Here is an 18,961-nt window from a genome sequence, read left to right on the forward strand (position 1 = left end):
CAGCACAGTGCCTGGCATAAAGTTGGTCTTCAATAAATACAACCTTTTAAAAATTACAATATATATATATTTTTGAAATAGGGTCTCACTGTCTCTCAGGCTGGAGTGCAGTGACATGATCACAGCTCACTGCAACCTCAAACTCCTGGGCTTAAGTGATCCTCCCACCTCAGCCTCCTGAGTAGCTTGGACCACAGATGCACACCACCACATCAGGCTAACTAAAAAAATGGATTTTAGCGACAGGGTCTCACTGTATTGCCCAGCTGGTCTCCAATTCTTGGCCTCAAGCAATCTTCCCACCTCGGTATCCCAAAGCACTGAGATTACAGGCTTGAGCCACCCATCTGACTAATACATATGATCTTAATTCAATTAATAATTATTAAGGAACTACTACTACTCTGTGCCAGGCACTATGCTAGAAATAGGTCTTGAATAAGAAATAGTTTCTTAATAGAAGAATCTATTCGAAAGAAAGAAAGGAAGGAAGGAAGGAAGGCAGGAAGGAAGGAAGGAAGGAAGGAAGAAAGGAAGGAAGGAAGGAAGGAGAGAGAAAGTCTCTACTCTTTTGGGTCTTATATATTCCGGGGGGATACAGACAGGTAAACTGCTGAGGATAACATACTGTGATAAGTACTGCCAGATGTATAATTAGCGATTCTTTATAGAAGCACATTAGAACGGCTCCAAGTTCAAGGTTGGAGCCCAGGGCTCCCAGAGTAAAGGATGCTAAAGTTGAGACCTGTAGGGTGAGTCGGGATGAGCCAGAAGAAGAAGAGGAGGGATGCCTGGCACATCCAGGGAATCTCAGAGGAATCTGGATGGTTGAAACCAAGAATGGCAGACCAAGCCTATGGCTAAGAAGGTGAGAGTTGAAGCTAGAGAGGAAAGCAGAAAATCCATCAGTAAGGGCCTTATCAACAGTTGGAGATTTAAAACCTTATCCTAAAAAGGATGTTGAGCCATTAAAAATTTGTAATCGGGGATAGACATCATCCTGAAGGGCCCAAGGTCTCACGGAGGGGTAGTCAATCACATCAGTGCTGCAAAACCTGGGTCCAATCACATAAGAACTGAAATATTTCTGTGTGATTTACAAGGAGATCATTAGTGATCTTGGCAAAAGCAGTTTTCAAAAGACAGTAGAGGTAGAAGCCAGATGATGTTGATTAGTGACATGAATTGGAAATGAGAAAAGGGTTGCAGCTCGTCAGTAGAATAGATGTTCTATGGCGGGGGGAGTTTTGTCTACTGTGTTCTTTGTTGAATCCCTAGTGCTTAAAACAAAACCTGGCATGTAGTTGACACTTGCAGACACAAATATTAAAATTTGCTGAATAAATGAAGTAACTGTGTAGAACATTTGTCTCTTAAGAGAAAGGTAGACGTATACCTTCAGGGTTGAAGGATTGAGAATGGGTGGATTTTACATGGAGTGGGAAATTATGTTTAAATGCTGACAGGAAAGGAGCCAGAGAAAAAGTACTCAGAGGTGAGCAAAAAAGAAGGGAAGTTCAGAGGTATGAAGCTCTAAGGAGGTAGGAGGGGCGGGGCACCAAGTGCAGGGGAGGAGTGAGATGTGGGATGAGGAAGGCCATCTCAGGTTCCCACTGAAAGGCAGGAAGAAAGGATGGGTGGCCTCTGTGGGGAGAGTGGTCAGTGACAGAGGCTGAGCACATTTTGTTTGGAGGTTTCATTTTCTTTTGAGATAGGAGTGAGATTGTTGGCTGAGAATGGGAAGGAAGGAGGAGAAGAGAGTAGAGAGTATGTTTGAAACACAGTAGTCACTATGATCAGAGGAGTGAGAGCTTGCTGGGAACACAAAAGAATTGCCAGCTAGTGTGGAGGTACTTCTGAGACTGGACACCGTGAATTTAGAGTTCCAAAGCCCTGGGCTATGATTTCTTTCTCTCTTCTCACTCCACATCACTCCCTTTACCGAATTATTTTTTATTTTTTATTTTTGAGGGTACATAGTAGGTGTATATATTCATGGCGTATGTGAGATATATTCATGGCGTATGTGAGATATTTTGGTGCAGGCATGCAATACATAATAATCACATCAGGGTAAATAGGGTATGCATCACTTCAAGCACTTATCCTTTGTGTTACAAACAATCCAAGTATACTCTTGTAGTTCTTTTTAAATGCACAGTGAATTATTACTGACTGTAGTCACCCTGTTGTACTGTCAAGAACTAGATTTTTGGCTTGGTGCAGTGGGTCACACCTGTAATCCCAGCACTTTGGGAGGTCGAGGTGGGTGAATCACCTGAGGTCAAAAGTTCGAGACCAGCCTGGCCAACATGGTGAAATCCCGTCTGGACTAAAAGTACAAAAATCAGCCGGGCATAGTGGTGGGCGCCTGTAATCCCAGCTACTCAGGAGGCTGAGGCAGGAGAATCGCTTGAAACCGGGAGGTGGAGGTTACAGTGAGTCAGAGGTTGCAGTGAACCGGGATCGCGCCACTGTACTCCAGCCTGGGCGACAAGAGCGAGACTCTGTCTCAAAAAAAATAAAAATAAAAATAAAAAATAAATAAATAAATAAAAGAACTAGGTCTTCATTCTAACTAATAATTTTTTTTTGGTGCCCATTAACATACCCCTTGCCACCCAGCACCCTTCCCAGCCTCTGGTAATCATTGTTCTATCCTCTATCTCCAAGAGTTCAATTGTTTTGATTTTTAGGTCCCACAAAGAAGTGAGAATATGAGAAGTTTGTATCTCTGTGTCTGGATTATTTCATTTAACATAATATCCTCCAGTTCCATCTATGTTGTTGCAAATGACAGGATTTCATTTTTTAAAAAATGTTACTTTTTTTTTTTTTTTTTTTTTTTGAGACAGAGTTTCACTTTTGTTGTCCAGGCTGGAGTGCAGTGGTGTGATCTCGGCTTACTGTGAACTCCGCCTCCCAGGTTTAAGCGATTTTCCTGTCTCAGCCTCCAGAGTAGCTGGGATTACAGGCATGCACCACCATGCCTGTCTAATTTTGTATTTTTAGTAGAGATGGGTTTCTCCATGTTGGTCAGGCTGGTCTTGAATTCCCGACCTCAGATGATCCACCCACCTCGGCCTCCCAAAATGCTGGGATTACAGGTGTGAGCCAGCCACTGTGTCTGGCCTAAATAATATTTTAGAAATAAAATTGAAATAGAGATGAGGCCTCACTATGTTGTCTAGGGTGGTCTTGTACTCCTTGGCTCAAGCGATCTTCCCACCTCTACCTTCCAAAGTTGTGGGACTACAGGCATGAGCCACCTTGCCTGGCTTCCTCATTTGGGTGCGTGTGTGTGTATGTGAAACAGATTCTTGCTGTGTCACCCAGGATGGAATGCAGTGGCACAATCTCAGCTCACTGCAACCTCCACCTCCCAGGTTCAAGTGATTCTCATGCCTCAGCCTCCTGAGTAGCTGGGACTACAGGCACGTGCCACCACACCCAGCTAATTTTTGTAGTTTTAGTAGAGAATGGGTTTCATCATGTTGGCCAGACTGGTCTCGAACTTCTGACCTTAAGTGATCTCCCTGCCTCGACCTCCCAAAGTGCTGGGATTAAAGGCGTGAGCCAGCCGGGAAAAAAAAAAAAAAAAAAAAAAAAAAGGTGTGCGCTATTGTGCCCAGCCAGCCTCATTCTTTTTTTATGGTTCAATAGTACTCCATTGTATATATATAGATGTACCACACTTTCTTTATCTATTCATCCGTTGATGGACACTTAGGTTGCTTCCAAATCTTGGCTATTGTGAATAGTGCTGCAATATACATGGGAGTGCAGATATCTCTTTTATATATTCATTTGCTTTCTATTGGGCTTATACCTAGCAGTGAGATTGCTGCGTTGTATGGTAGTTCTATTTTTAGATTTCTTTTGGAACTTTCAACCTGTTGTCCATGGTGACTGTATTACATTCCTACCAACAGTGTACGAGGGCTCCCTTTTCTCCACATCCTCACCAGCATTTGTTATTGCCCGTCTTCTGTTAAAAGCCATTTTTACTGGGCGAAATGATATGTCATTGTAGTTTTGGTTTGCATTTCTCTGATGACCAGTGATGCTGAGTACCTTTTCATATGCCGATTTGCCATTTGTAAGTCTCCTTTTGAGACATGTCTATTCAAATCTTCTGCCCATTTTAAAATCAGATCATTAAATATTTTCCTATTGAGTTGCTTAAGATCCTTTCATATTCTGGTTACTAATCCTTTGTCAGATGGGTAGCTTGCAGATAATTTTTTCTGTTCTCTGGGTTATTGCTTCACTGTGTTGTTTCCTTTGCTATGCAGAAGCTTTTTATCTTGATGTGATTCCATCTGTCTAGTTTTGCTTTGGTTGTCTGTGCTTGCTGGGTATTGAAAAATCTTTTCAGTATTGGCCCAGACCAATATCTTGGAGAGTTTCCCCAATGTTTTCATTTAGTAGGTTCATAGTTTGAGGACTTAGATTTAAGTTTTTAATTTATTCTGATTTGATTTTTGTATATGGTCAGAGATACGGGTGTAGTTTCATTCTTCTGGATATGGATATCCAGTTTTCCCAGCACCATTTATTGAAGAGACTGTCTTTTCCCCCATGGTTGATTTTTGTCAAAAATGAGTTCACTGTTGATGTATGAATTTACTTCTGTCTTCTCTAATCTGTCCCATTGGTCTATGGGTCTGTTTTCATGCCAGTACCATGCTGTGTTGGTTACTATAGCTCTGTAGTAAAATTAAAGTCAGATAATAAGATTCTTCCAGTTTTATTCTTTTTGCTCAAGATGGCCTTGGCTATTCTGGGTCTTTTATGGTTCCATATAAATTTTAGAATTATTTTTTATATTTCTGAAGAATGTTGTTGATATTTCTATAGGGACTGCATTGAATCTGTATATTGCTTTTGGTGGTATGGACATTTTTAATAATATTGATTCTTTCGGTCAGTGAACACGGAATATCTTTCCTTTTTTGTATCTTCTTCAATTTCTTTCATCAATGTTTTATAGTTTCCATTGTAGCAATCTTTTGCTTCTTTGGTTATTTCCTGGGTATTTTATTTTATTTGTAGCTATTGTAACTGGGATTACTCTCTTTTTTTTTTTTCAAACAAAGAATAATCTTTGTTTAGAAAAATCTGTTTAAGAAAATATTACTACCTAACCACTCACAAATATCTTGAAGTTCTGTGGCAAATCCAAATAGATCCTGGTTTCTCCACCTTGGACAGACTCTGCTGTTCTAAATTCGTCTCCATTATAAATACTCTCCGGGGCCAACAATTCATCCTCTTGAGCTTCCCAGTCTTCTGACGACATTAAATTTTCTGAGGAATGGTTAACAAAAGTCAGAAGAAAAGGATATGAACACCACAGTCTGTATTTCAGTTGAAGGGGGAGTTCATGCAAATCCCATTTATTCTCCAGCTGGTGGAGCTGAGACTGGTGAAGCTGGGTAAGAGGCTGAGATGTGGAACTCATAGTACATATGCTATGGAAATCCTGCCATTGCCACCAGCTGAGCAGGACTAGAGACATCCTGCGCAACCTGTGCACCACCTCTTCCGTTCTCAGGAGCTGTCAGCTCAGGATTACGTTCTTGATTTTTTTTTTAGATTGTTCGCTGCTGGCATATAAAAAAGAAACTGATTTTTGCATGTGGATTTGTATCCTACAATTTTACTGAATTTGTTTTTCAGTTCTAACAGTTTTTTTTTTTTTTTTTTGATGGAGTCTTTAGGTTTTTCCAAATATGAAATCATATCATCTGCAAATAAGGATAATTTGACTTCTTCCTTTCCAATTTGGATGTCCTTTGTTTCTTTCTCTGGTCTGATTGCTCTAGCTAGGACTTCTCACTTTATCTAACTCTTTACTACATCAATAAAGGTTTCATTCTGACCTACCAAAGAAGCATACAGATATATTTCACTTACCTCAGACAGGGAAGTTACTCTTTCATTTAGTAATATGTATATAAATCTCCTCCATGCCTTTTTATGGTTTGATAGTTTTTTTTTTTTTTAGATGGCATCTTGCTCTGTTGCCCAGGCTGGAGTACAGTGGTGCAATCTCAGCACACTGCAACCTCTGTCTCCCAGGTTCAAGTCATTCTCCTGCCTTAGCCTCCCCAGTAGCTGGGATTACAGTGCGTACTACCATGCCAGGATAGCTTTTTTTTTTTGTATTTTTGTAGAGATGGGGCTTTGGCATGTTGGCCAGGCTGGTCTTGAACTCCTGACCTCAGGTGATCTGCCTGCCTTGGCCTCCCAAACTGCTGAGATGACAGGTGTGAGCGACTGTGCCACACCTGGCCAGGTCATTTCCTTTTAGTGCTAAATAATAGTTCATAATAAACTGGATGTACCAGTTTATTCATTCACCTACTGAAGGACATTGTGGTTACTTCCAAGTTTTGGTAATTATGAATAAAGTTGCTATAAATATCCGTGTGCAGGTTTTTGTGGAGACATAAGTTTTCAGCTCTTTTTGAACACCAAACAGTGAGACTGCTGGATCATATGGTAAAGACATGTTTAATTTTGTAAGAAATTGACAAATTGTCTTTCCAAAGTGGCTGACCCACTTTGCATTCCTACTGTCAATGAATGAGAGCTCCTGTTACTTTACACTCCCACCAGCATTTGGTGTTGTCATTGCCAGATGTGGCAAAGTACAAGTTGCAAATCAAAGGTCAGTCTTTAGGACATCCAAGTTGCAAATCTTAGGGGTTTCATAGGATTGAATTTCATAAGGCTGAAATCACACCTGGTGTGATACATGGTATTCCAGATGAAGGAATGAGAGCCATGAAATTAATTGAGCTGCTTTCAGAATGCATCAGATATCAAAATAAAGAACTCCTGAGATTTTTTTTGTTTTTTGTTTTTTTTTTTAAAGTTAGGGTAGCTAGTCTTTGAAAAGGATCGGGTACTATTTGGCTTGATTTCCCCAAATCAGACCACAGGTCAGACTATTAAATTAGTTATGGAGTATATACCCCTGTTAAAAATGGGCACATTGAATTTGCTCCTAGATAAATTGATCTATATTAATTTTCAGAAGGGTTAAAGAAAAAAAACCCATTCATACATATACAGAAAAATGATTAGAAGGATATATACCCAAATATTAAAGTAATTACCTTTAGGCGACAGGATTATGAGTGATATTTCTTTTCTCTTTATTTTTATCCATATTTATATAAGATTCTTTAATAGGCAGGGACTAATACATCTTATTTAACATACATGCCAAGTCCAGGTGTGGTGGCTCATGCCTGTAATCCCAGCATTTTGGGAGGCCAAGGCAGGCAGATCATCTGAGGTCAGGAGTTCAAGATCACCCTGGTCAACCTGGTGAAACTCCGTCTCTACTAAAAATACAAAAATTAGGGCCAGGCACGGTGGCTCACACCTGTTATCCCAGCATTTTGGGAGGCCAAGACGGGCGGATCACGAGGTCAGGAGATCAAGACCATAGTGGCCAACATGGTGAAACCCCATCTCTACTAAAAGTACAAAAATTAGCTGGGTGTGGTGGTGTATGCCTGTAATCCCAGCTACTCAGGAGGCTGAGGCAGGAAAATCACTTGAACCCAGGAGGCCGAGGTTGCAGTGAGCCAAGATCACGCCACTGCACTCCAGCCTGGGCGACAGAGCAAGACTCTGTCTCAAAAAAAAAAAAAAAAAAAAAAAATTTAGCAAGGTGCACACCTATAATCCCAACTACTCGGGGAACTGAGGCAGGAGAATTGCTTGAACCCAGGAAGCAGAGGCTGCAGTGGGCCAAGATCGTGCCACTGTGCTCCAGTCTGGGTGACAGAGTGAGACTCTGTCTCAAAAATAAATGAATAAAATAAAATAAAATAAAATAAAATAAAATACTTGCCAGACCACTACGTGTCTTTTAGAGTGGCAAAAATTCAAAACACTGACAATATCCATTGCTGGTGAGAATGTAAACAGGAACTGTCATTGACAGTGGGAATGCAAAGTGGTATAGTCACTTTGGAAAGACGTTTTGTCAGTTCCTTACAAAACTAAATATATCCTTACCATATAATCCAGCAATCTCTCTCCTTGATATTTACCCAAAGGAGCTGAGAATTTATGTCTCTACAAAAATCTGCACCTGGATATTTATAGCAGCTTTATTCATAATTACCCAAACTTGAAAGCAATCACAATGTCCTTCAGTGGATGAATGTGTAAACTGTGGTATATCCAGACAACAAAATATTACTGAGCACTAAAAATAAATGAGCTATCCAGGCATGAAAAGGCAGAGAGAAACTCTAAATACGTGTTACCGGCTGGGGTCACACCTATAATCCTAGCACTTTGGGAGGCCAAGGCACGAGGATCACTTAAACCCAGTTGTTTGAGACCAGCCTAGGCAACATAGTGAGACTACGTCTCTATTTTAAAAAAAAGAAAATAAAAACATATAAACACATATTACTAAATGAAAGAAGACAACCTGAAAAGGGTATGTACTATATGATTTCAGCTATGTGATATTCTGGTAAAGGTAAACTGTGGTGAAAGTTGGCTGGGCGCAGTGTCTCACCCCTGTAATCCCAGGACTTTAGGAGGCCGAGGCAGGCAGATCACTTGAGGTCAGGAATTCAAGACCAGCCTGGCCAACATGGCAAAACCCCATCTCTACTAAAAATACAAAAATTAGCTGGGCATGGTGGGTAATCCCAGCTACTCAGGAGGCTGAGGGATGAGAATCGCTTGAACTTGGGAGGCGGAGGTTGCAGTGAGCCAAGCCACTGCACCCCGGCCTGAGTGATGGAGTGAGACTCTGCCTAAAAAAGAAAAAAAAAAAGAGGCAACCAAACCAAAAACAAAACTGTGGTGAAAGTAAAAAGATCAATGGTTGTCAGGGGTTGGGGGAAGGAAGTGATGACTAATAGGCAGAGCACAGAAGATTTTCAGGGCAGTAAAACTATTCTGTATGATATTATAATAGTGGATACATGTCATTCTGCCTTTGTCAAAACTCATAGGATGCATAACACCAGGAGTGAACCCTAATGTAAACTCTGAAATGTAAAAACATGCTGGATATATATGTATGTTATCTATCTATCATCTCTCTAGATATATAAATATATATTGAAATAGCCATATCTACTGTCACTCTCCTCAATGCCTTTCCCTTTAGAGACAGAATGAGGAAAAGAAATAAGATCAACCTTGCTTTCCCGAGATATTGTGGCAAATTTCTTTATACCCGCTCCATTCAGCCACCTGTGGGTCTCACTGGGACTATTTATGTGCCTCCAATTCTCCATAGGGCCTGGTAATGGAGGCCTTGGGCCCCACTGTCCACTGTCCTACGCACTCACAAAAGTACACTGGGTTATTCACAAGTCTGGCTGTGTGTTTTTTTTTTGTTTTTTTTTTTTTTTTGTAGGGGGAGGTGGTAGGGTGGGGTGTGGAGGGATGGAGTTTCGCTCTTGTCACCCAGACTGGAGTGCAATGGCGTGATGTCTGCTCACTGCAATCTCCGCCTCCTGGGTTCAAGTGATTCTCCTGCCTCAGCCTCCCCAGTAGCTAGGATTACAGGTGCCCGCCACCATGTCAGGCTAATTTTTGTATTTTTAGTAGAGATGGGGTTTCACCATGTTGGCCAGGCTGGTCTCAAACTTCTCACCTCAGGTGATCTGCCTGCCTCAGCCTCCCAACGTGCTGGGATTACAGACATGAGCCAATGCACCTGGCCAGTTTGGCTGATTTTTAGAGCCGTGCTCAGCACTGATGTAGGGTCATGGAAGGGATTGCACTCAGGGAACGCTCACTGACTGGCACTGGGGGAAGAGCCAACCTTATCTGTTTACTCTATACGTATTAAGTATATCCAGGAAATTCAAAGACAGCAGACAAGGCTAAAACAGAATGTCCACAAGAGGAACAAAAATTAGGCACTTTAAGACTAACTAAAAAAAAAAAAAGACTCCTAAAATTTACAGCTGGAATTTTAAAATATTTGCAACAATTTTTTTTTTTTTTGGAAACAAAAATCTCATTCTGTCGTCCAGGCTTGAGTGCCCTGGCCCTATCTCAGCTCACTGCAACCTCTGGCTCCTGGGTCCAAGCAATTCTCCTGCCTCAGCCTCCTGAGTAGATGGGATTACAGGCACCCACCACCATGCCCAGCTAAATTTTGTATTTTTAGTAGGGACAGGGTTTCACCATTTTGGCTAGGCTGGTCTCAAACTCCTGACCTCAAGTGATCTGCCTGCCTTGGCCTCCCACAGTGCTGGGATTACAGGTGTGCGCCACCGTGCCCAGCCTGCAATAATCATTAATTACACGTAAGCTTTTACATTAATGTTAAATGATTAAAATATTATTAAAAGCTTATTTTACATTATTTAATTAATGTTAGATTAAATGTTAATTAATTAGTGTTAAATAATGTAAAATCAACTTTAACATTAATGTTAAAATCTTTGAAAACACACAGGTCAAGAAATATTAGAAACCCATTCTAGCTCTTGCTAAAATTTTCAGATGTTCTTATGCGGGTGCTATTCAGGAAAAGTTTTCTGAACAGTGATATTTTAATTTTTTTTTTTGAGATGTTGCTCACTATGTTGCCCAGGCTGGTCTCGAACTCCTGGGATCAAGCGATCAACCCACCTTGGCCTCCCAAAGTGCTGGGATTACAGGCTTGAGCCACTGCACCCAGTCCAGAACAGTCAGATTTTAAAAATTCAGTTTTTCTGTCCATAGATGCTCTCAGCCGGGTTGGCCATCCTCAATTTGCACTTCTGCCTAAAGTTGTTTTAGTTTTTGAGGACAGTTTTCTTTCCTGTCAGTAAATGTTTATATTTTCAGGTTGATTAGTGATTAGAAGAGTACATCTGAGATAGTGCAGATAAAAAGAAAGTTGGATATTTAAATTTGGAGAGGCTTTTGAAATAGATATTCTTGGAGTTGTGCTGTCTCCCCCAGCCACTGTGGTGATGGATCTTGCCCAAAAGTCTCACAGAGGTGACTCACTCAGGCAAGAATTGCTTAAGTTCACAGGGGTTTATGTAATGGGCCCAGACGTCATGTTGATGCAGCCAGTACACCAAGGGGAAGCTTCAGTGCTCTGGTGGTCACTACAAAAGTAGGTGGTGGAACGGGAGGATCCCCCCTGCATTAGTATTATTGTTATTATTCTAACAATTTTGAGTTCTTATTGTTTTTTAATTTTAATTTTTAATGTAATTACATGTATTTTACTCTTTACATTTCACAATAACTTTATGTAATAAGTGCCGCTGATATTTTCTTTGTTCACTTGAAGTTATACCAGTTTAGCCCCTGGCTTCCTTGACTGTAAAGCCCAAGCAATTACTGGTTATACTGTACTTTAATCCAGGGGTCCCCAACCTCTGGGCAGTGGACTAGTACCAGTCCATGGCCTGTTAGGAACTGGCCACACAGCAGGGGGTGAGCAGAGCGGGAGGGAGCATTAACCCTGAGCTCCTGTCAGATCAGCGGCAGCATTAGATTCTCATAGGAGCCTGGACCCTATTGTGAACATGCGAGGGATCTAAGCTGCATGCTGCTTCTGAGAATCTAACTCATGCCTGATGATCTGAGATAGTACAGTTTCATCCCAAAGTCATCCCCCCTATCCCTGGCCCGTGGAAAAATTGTCTTCCATGAAACCGGTCCCTGGTGCCAAAAAGGTTGCAGACCACTGCTTTAATCCACCAAACTGGTTAGATTAAATATATAGTGTATTAGGGTTCTGCAGAGAAACAAACCAACAAGATCTATATCTGTCTATATCTATACTTATATCTATATATTCTCTACAAGGAGATATATATATAATCTATATCTATTTATATCTATGTCTATCTATATATAGATATAGATCTCCTTATATAGAATATAAAGATATTTTTATATACATATGTGTGTGAATATGTGTGTGTGTGTGTGTATGTATATCTCCTTGTATAGAATATGAGGAGATTTTACATAAGGAATAGGCTCCTGGTGATTATGGAGGCGGACCAGTCCCATGATCTAGAGTCAGGAAGTTGGAGATCCAGGACAGGCAAGGGTGTAGTTCCAGTCTGAAATCCAGCAGGCTCAAGACCCAAGAAGAGCTGAGTTTCAGTTTGAGTCTGAAGGAAAGAAAAAATCAGTTTCAGGCCAAGGCAGTCAGGCAGCAGGGGCTCCCTCTTACTCAGCCCTTTTGTTGAGTTCCAGTCTTCAATTGACTGGATGAGACCCACCCATATGAGTGAGGGCCGTCTGCTTCCCTCAGTTTCCTGATTCACATGTTTATTTCAGCCAGAAACACCCACACAGACACTGAGAAAAATGTTTGACCAAATGTCTGGAGACTCTGACCCAGTCAAGGTGACACAAAAATTAACCATCACATATGGCTACATAAAAGGCCTGGAAAAACTTCCACTGATTGACAGTTACCACACCACAAAGAGGACAGATTGTAAATGGTTTGACAAGCTCTAAGTGCGGTCAGAATGACCCTGTGACATTTGGAATGTCACATGGGTGAGGCCCTCAGGTTGGACCATGATGAAGGGTAATCCTCACAGCACAGAATGGGATAGGAGAGGAAGGCGTGGCTCCTGTTGTACCTTTTTAGGTAGAGGGCATTGATAGTGGTGCCAGCCTAACTCTGCCCGGTTGCTTACACACCTGGCTGTAACTGAGGAGTACCTGTGTCACAAGAGGCTCTTAGGCTCTGAGGAAGCCAAAAGCAGAGCTCTGGGGATAGCAGGGGAACTAAGGGGTTACATGTTCCTCTGCAATATTGCATCTGCATGCCCTCGGCCCTGGGGGAAAATTTTGTGACTTTACAAAATTAAATAGAACATGAGAACACGAAACCAGACAGCAGATGCTATATGCAATTGAGGAATGTAAGTTATAGTTTTGTTTATTCCACAACAATGTAAAAATCTTGGATTTTTCTTCAAGATGGAAACTGTATTAATTTGCTAGGGTTGCCATAACAAAATATCAACTGGGTGTGTTAAATGACAGAAATCTGTTGTCTCACAGTTGTGGAGGCTGGAAGTCTGAGATCAACGTGTGGGAAGATCGGTTCCTTCCAAGAACTCTGAGGGAGTAACCTGTTCCATCCCTCTCTGCTGGCGTCTCTCATATTCCTCAGCCTCTGCAGCATCACCCTGATCTCTGCCTTCACCTGCACATGGCTTTTCCCCGTGTCTATGTCTGTGTCCAGATTTCTTTTTTATAAGGATACCTGTTGTTTTTAATCAGGGGCCCACCCTACTCCAGTACGACCTCATCTTAACAATTCCATTTACAATGACCCTGTTTTCAAATAAGGTCATGTTCTAAGGAACCGGGAGTCAGGACTTCAACATATGAAATTTGGAGGGACACAGTTCAACCCCAACAGAAGCTAATAACAAGCAAAGCCATCTTTTGTAGAGAATTATCTCTATATTATAAGATTGGCTTCTCTCCTCTCTCTCCAGTCATCTTTGTTGTATTCCATGTAGAGAGGAGTGCACTCTTGCCAGTGATCCCTGCAGATACGTGGTGTGGTTGATACCATTAAATATTTATGTAGGCTGGGCGCGGTGGGTAGGCTGGGTGCCGTGGCTCATACCTGTAATCCCAGCACTTTGGGAGGCCAAGGCAGGTGGATCACTTGAAATCAGGAGTTTGAGACCAGTCTGGCCAACATGGTGAAACTCCGTCTCTACTAAAAACACAAAACTGACAAAATACAAAAATACAAAAAATACAAATATACAAATATTTATTGATTTATTTACTACTTAAAAATTTCTTGGCAGGGTGTAGTGGCTTACATCTGCAACCCCAGCACTTTAGGTGGCCAAGGGTTCGAGACCAACCTGGGCAATATTTTTAAAGAAAAAAAAATTAGCCTACTTGGGAGGCTGAGGTGGGAGGATAGCTTGAGCCCAGGAGTTCTAGGCTGCAGTGAGCTATGATTGCACCACTGCATTCCAACCTGAGTGACAGAATGAGACCTTGTTTCTAAAAAAATATAAACATAAAATTATCCAAGTTAACCCAGTTCAAAATATTTCATTACCTGCGCTTCATGTAAGTGCATGAGTCATAAAGTCATTTTATTAGCATGGAGCTTGATCCTATTGTCTTCCTTGCATTAACAGTGCTTCTGACCTCACTCCTGTCCCTGTCACCTAATGTGTGGGTGAATGTAGTTTTTCCCCACTCCATACCCTATTGTAATATTTTGCTCTTATAATGTCATTCACTGGTCATAGAACTTCAGTGGATCCTTTGCATCAATTGTACAAATAAAGCTCCTGGAATTCAAGGATGGCTGATATGTATTCTTATCCTATTTATTCAATCCCCTGACCTCCTATAACAGGACTGCTGAGTACTGCTGAAGACACACATGGATTGGCACTATTTTTTTTTTTTTTTTTGAGACGGAGTCTCGCTCTGTCTCCCAGGTTGGAGTGCAGTGGCGTGATCTCCGCTCGCTGCAAGCTCTGCCTCCAGGGTTCACGCCATTCTCCTGCCTCAGCCTCGCGAGTAGCTGGGACTACAGGCGCCCGCCACCTCGCCCAGATAATTTTTTTGTACTTTTAGTAGAGATGTGGTTTCACCATGTTAGCCAGGATGGTCTCGATCTCCTGACCCGGTGATCTGCCCGCCTTGGCCTACCAAAGTGCTGGGATTACAGGCGTGAGCCACCGCGCCCGGCCATGTATTCCCACTATAACAAACTCAATATCTTCATCTAACTTTATGAACTTTCCTTACCACCTGTAAATATATGACTTTCTCCATTCTACTCCTCAATAACTATTTTAAATCTTCCTCAAGCATTAACCTAACATACTTACTCTCAGGAGCCCATGTAGTTGTTCTGAAAAATGGAGAAATTGGGTGTGATTTTTCTCATGTATCTTCCCGTGAGCTTACAAACTTATTGACGCTTACTCATCTGTAGCATCTAGGATGGGATCTACATCCTCATCTTCCACAACTTGTTTTTTTCTTTTTTTTTGAGATGGAGTCTTGCTCTGTCATCCAGGCCGGAATGCAGTGGTGCGATCTTGGCTCACTGCAACCTTTACCTCCCCGATTCAAGCGGTTCTCCTGCCTCAGCCTCCCGAGTAGCTGGGATTACAGATGTGCACCACCACGCCTGGCTAATTTTCGTGTTTTTACTAGAGACAGGGTTTCACCATGTTGGCCAGGCTGGTCTCGAATTCCTGACCTCAAGTGATCGCCATGCCTTGGCCTCCCAAAGTGCTGGGATTACAGGTGTGAGCCACTGTGCCCGGCCCTTCCACAACTTGTTCTATGACACTTACCCTTGTTCCTTGACCCTGCTCCCTTGGCCTCTGAGCAATTTACTCCCCTTCTCTCCCAATAGCATCCATCTCTCTCTCACACTGTTCTCCTGATCTCAGCATAAGAAAATAAATAAGCATTCACATCCTAAAGCATGAAAAGCTTTAGGATATAACAAGATGAATTTAAGATGCTTTGTAAACTTGGTGGAAGTACAATTAGAAGTAATGTGTAAATGTTTGTGTTGGCAGTTGTAATCAGAATTGTTTCAGGGTTGAATGTACAGGAAAGCTTTAGAATGCAGGACTGTGGTAAGTACTTTACTTACTACTCATCCTCTCACTGTGTTCAAGAGATGAATTCAGGGTGCCTTAGAACAATGAGCATTTCTAGATATAAACTACATATTATCAAAAGATCTACACAAGCCAGCAAACATCTGCAGCTCTTCAGCATGGAGGGTGGCAGCTGCAAGAGCAATAGCGTACTCACAAGCATCTCTCCCAGGGAATTATTTTCTGGTCTTGAGCACTTTCCCCCTCTAAGGCCTACTAAGGGGTCAAGAGGGCAAGAGTCATGTACCTGTTAGCAGGGTTTTTTGTTGTTGTTGTTGTTGTTGTTTGTTTGTTTGTTTAAATACAAGGTACAGGTCTTTTCTCAGAGGAAAAGATAACTGAACAAAGCCCTCACCAAGGTCTTCGTATACTCTGCTAGCCCAGTTCTTTAAGCCCATCACTGTCTTGCCTAGATTGTAGCTTCTTTAGAACACAAACATGTTCTACAGCTTTTACTATGCCTTATGCACCTACATTAGTTACTAGCTGCCCAATAAAACTGAGATGCAAAAAACGTGAATATGGTCAAGGCTGTCAATGACTGACAGCCATTTGTGCAGCTCAAGAAGGGACGACTACAGAGTGTATTGTTGAAAAGTAAGCATTTGTTTTCAGCTAATATTTTAATATAATGGCCTGAAAAGTTATATAATTGGTTGCTATCTATGAGAATGCAGAAAAAGTATGCATAATCTATTATGAGGCTAGGAGAACAGTCTCTTTTTTTTTGAGGTGGAGTTTTGCTCTTGTTGTCAAGGATGGAGTGCAATGGCGTGATCTCGGCTCACGGCAAACTCCACCTCCCAGGTTTAAGCAATTCTCCTGCCTCAGCCTCCCAAGTAGCTGGGATTACAGCACTCACCACCATGCCCAGCTAATTTTTTGTATTTTTAGTAGAGATGGGGTTTCACCATGTTGGTTAGGTTGGCCTTGAACTCCTGACCTTAGGTGATCCACCTGGCTTGGTCTCCCAAAGTGCTGGGATTACAGGCATGAGCAACTGCGCCCGGCCGAGAACATTTTTGATAAGCCCCACACACAGAAATAGTTTTGCAAACTTGAAGAGTAAGTCAACACAATTAAGATTTGTTAAGCATGTATTGGGCCCATTAAGGAAGAAGTAGCCATTTCTAAATAGACAGGTAGGAAAGCTGTACTCTGATGAGGAGAAAATCTTTTTCATTTCATATTGCCTTTGGAATCTGGTGTTTATATTACATTTATAACATAGTCAACTTGGACTATTTACATTTCAAGTGCTCAGTGGCTATTCGTGTCAAGTAGCTGCCATTTTAGATATAGGTGAAAAGGCACCTTAATATTGTTTGTTGAGGGAAGGTTGTGAAAACACTTATCAAGTTGGCTGGGCATGGCTGTGTGTGCCTATTGTCCCAGATGCACAGGAGGCTGAGGTGGGAGGATTGCTTGAGCATAAGGGTTTGAGGCTGCAGTGAGCTGTGACCACCCCACTGCATTTCAGCCTGGGAAACAGAGTGACACCCTGTCTTTAAAAAAGAAAATACTTAACCCATTTCTGTGCCCACTGCTTAAAACTTTTCTCATGGGGATTAATACCTTGCAATTCCAGTTTTGTACACGTATCAGTGGCCTGCAGCTTCCCCCAGGCACCTCTTTACGTGACACCAGGGAAGCTCCAAAGCAGGCAAGTCAAGGTGCTGTCAGATTACACTTGCTTAAAGTCTGGCTATCACAGCAAAAACTAGAGTAAAACTGGGCAGAGGAGAAATGAGATAGGTTACAACATATAACTAGAAAGTCAGGAAGTTAAAATTAAAACAATGAAGAGATACCATTTTTTATCCTATCAAGTTGACCAAGATTAAAAAGCGATAACCCATTTAGGAGAAATTGAACAGGAGCCCTGGAAATGAATGCAAAGGAGTCCAGTATCACTGGGTAGATAGGATCGACAGGTTGAGGCTATTGATTAGATGTGGGAAGTAAGGGAAAGGCAGGCGTTCCACCTGCCTCCAGCCTGAGTCACTGAAAGGATTCTTTTGCCATAAGTTTAGTTAGGCAGAGAATACAGGAAAGAGAGCTGGTTTTTCAGAAGCAAGAATGGATTGGTAATGTTGAGTTAAAAATTTATATTTGGGTGCTCACTTTAGCAGTGCATGTACTGAAGTTGGAACAATACAGAGAAAATTGGCATGGCCCCTGCACAAGAATGACACACAAATGTGTGAAGAAAAATAAAGTTGTATTTGGAACTTGTTAGTGAGATACAGGTTGTGAGTCACTGCAAATAAACAGCAGCTGAAACCTTCTCCAGAAGGGCAGTGAGGTTTTAAAAGGACTTAGGGGAACTTCATCAAATGCCAATTTTAGAGGGTCCTCTGAAAATTGGGGGCTAGTTGTAGGAGGAAAATGAGGACATCAGAGTGTCATAGATTGGGGAGATACTTTCAAAGGAGTGAGTTTAACTCAGCTGAATGCTGCAGAAAGGTGGAGTGGTAAGAATGCCACAAAGAGGTCATTCAACTTATTTAATAGAAAATTATTTGAGACTTTTGAGGGAGAAATGTCTATAAAGTAAAATGAGCAAAAAAGACGTAACACAGGGTTGAAATAAATAATACCAGCTCATATTGAAGGAATCACAAAGTGACCTTTGTGTTAATGAAGAGAAAGAAAAATGACAGTCTGTGGTAGGAAGTAAAACTGATGAGATGGACATTGAAATCTGGAATTGTGAATATGTTTTTCTTAGAAATTTAATAAGAATTAAAACTAATTCTTAATTTTTTTTTTTTTTTTTTTTTGCAGTTGCAAGATTTAGTAGAGTGGAAACAGAGCTCTCATACAAAGGGAGGGGACCCAAAGAGGGTAGCCATTGCCGGCTCGAATGCCTGGGTTTATATTCCTATCATTGTCCCTCCTGCTGTGCTCTCAGGCAATAGATGATTGGCTATTTCTTTACCTGTTTTTGCCTCATTTGCATTTTAGTGAGCTCTCTTTACTATCTGATTGGTTGGGTGTGAGCTAAGTTGCAAGCCCCATGTTTAAAGGTGGAAGCGGTCACCTTCCCAGGTAGGCTTAGGGATTCTTAGCCAGCCTAGGAAATCCAGCTGGTCCTGTCTCTCAGTCCCCCCTCTCAACAGGAAAACCCAAGTGCTCTTAGGGAGGTTGGCCGATGACCGCTGTAACTGCTTCCTGCTGAACTGGGGTGTAGTAGGGGTTGTGCAGTTGAGATTTCTTTGGGAGGGGTACCTTTGATGTCATTAACATCAAAGCATGGACTAGTAGGCCAGTCCAGGGTCCATGGTAGATTTTAGTCATGAACTGCCTCTGGGGCT

At 41.7% G+C, this 18,961-nt stretch overlaps 1 non-coding gene across 1 annotated transcript; it reads left to right on the plus strand.

Moving 5' to 3' along the window:
• The first annotated feature begins 17,764 nt into the window (after positions 1 to 17,764).
• On the plus strand, positions 17,765 to 17,867 carry LOC119623953 (U6 spliceosomal RNA). Its single transcript, XR_005240054.2, has one exon. It is a non-coding gene; the product is annotated as a U6 spliceosomal RNA (small nuclear RNA).
• The last annotated feature ends 1,094 nt before the right edge of the window (positions 17,868 to 18,961 follow it).

This window comes from Chlorocebus sabaeus, chromosome 7, assembly GCF_047675955.1.
Source record: "Chlorocebus sabaeus isolate Y175 chromosome 7, mChlSab1.0.hap1, whole genome shotgun sequence".
NCBI lineage: Eukaryota > Metazoa > Chordata > Mammalia > Primates > Cercopithecidae > Chlorocebus > Chlorocebus sabaeus.